We start from the raw sequence: 1,056 nt of genomic DNA, 5'->3' as shown, positions 1-1,056 counted from the left end.
GCCCCTGTTGCTGTTTGTCATTAAGCAACAGCCAAACCTTTTCTCATCCACCTGAGTTCCTGCAAGGTGCAATAGCTGACCCAGTCCCTTCNGCCCCTGTTGCTGTTTGTCATTAAGCAACAGCCAAACCTTTTCTCATCCACCTGAGTTCCTTCAAGGTGCAATAGCTGACCCACCCAGGGCGCTGCCCACCTTCCTCACTGCCCCACAGCCTCCTTTGCTCTGACACTGTCCATCTCCTGCCCCTCCTTGGGACCAGTTCCCAGGACTGGTTGCAGTCCTCTTCCTGCCAGTCTCTAACCCTTTCTTCCCTTAGAGAAGGAAGTAGTGGACTGGCAAACAAAAGAACTGGCTTTAAATCTCAGCTGTTACTTAGTAGATGGAAGGCCTGGGATAAATCATTTAACCTCACTGGGGCCCGTCTGTCTGTAAATGAGACAGCTGGGCTGGATGACCTCAGACACTGCATCTCTCCATCCAGGCTCCCAGAAATCTAAGCAATCAATAATAAACCCTGCAGAGGACCACAGATGAAACATGGCATCGACCGCCTGACACAGCACTGGCAATTCCAAACAAGACATACAGCTCTGAACATGGCTAATGGCCAGTAATTGTGTTACTGGATTATGCATATTTTGTGAAGTCAATACATATTTATTAAGCGCCTTAGCCCAAAGTGTCTTACATCAACGATCTCAACCAAGCCTCACAACCACCCTATGTGGGGACTGAGAGAAGTACAATTAGTATTATCCCCATTTGGCAGATGAGCAAACTGAGTCTCAAGGAGGTGAAGTGTATAGAAAGAGTCACAGAAAGAGCGAGCGCCACAGGCAGGATTTCCATCCCACTCTAGAGAGTCTCTGCCTTGGTGCCAGAAAAACTCGGGTTCAAATTCTGACTCAGAGACATACCAGGTGTGGGTCACTCAATAACAACAAAGACGTCTAGCATTTTCACAGGACATTATGGTCTGCTAAGTACTATAGGAGCATTATCTCATTTAATTCTCACAGCAATTCTGGAAGGCAGGTGCTGTTATTATCCTCGTTT

This window comes from Vombatus ursinus, unplaced genomic scaffold, assembly GCF_900497805.2.
Source record: "Vombatus ursinus unplaced genomic scaffold, bare-nosed wombat genome assembly UNPS02014804.1, whole genome shotgun sequence".
Taxonomy (NCBI): domain Eukaryota; kingdom Metazoa; phylum Chordata; class Mammalia; order Diprotodontia; family Vombatidae; genus Vombatus; species Vombatus ursinus.
Note: the sequence above shows the minus strand (reverse complement) of the source record.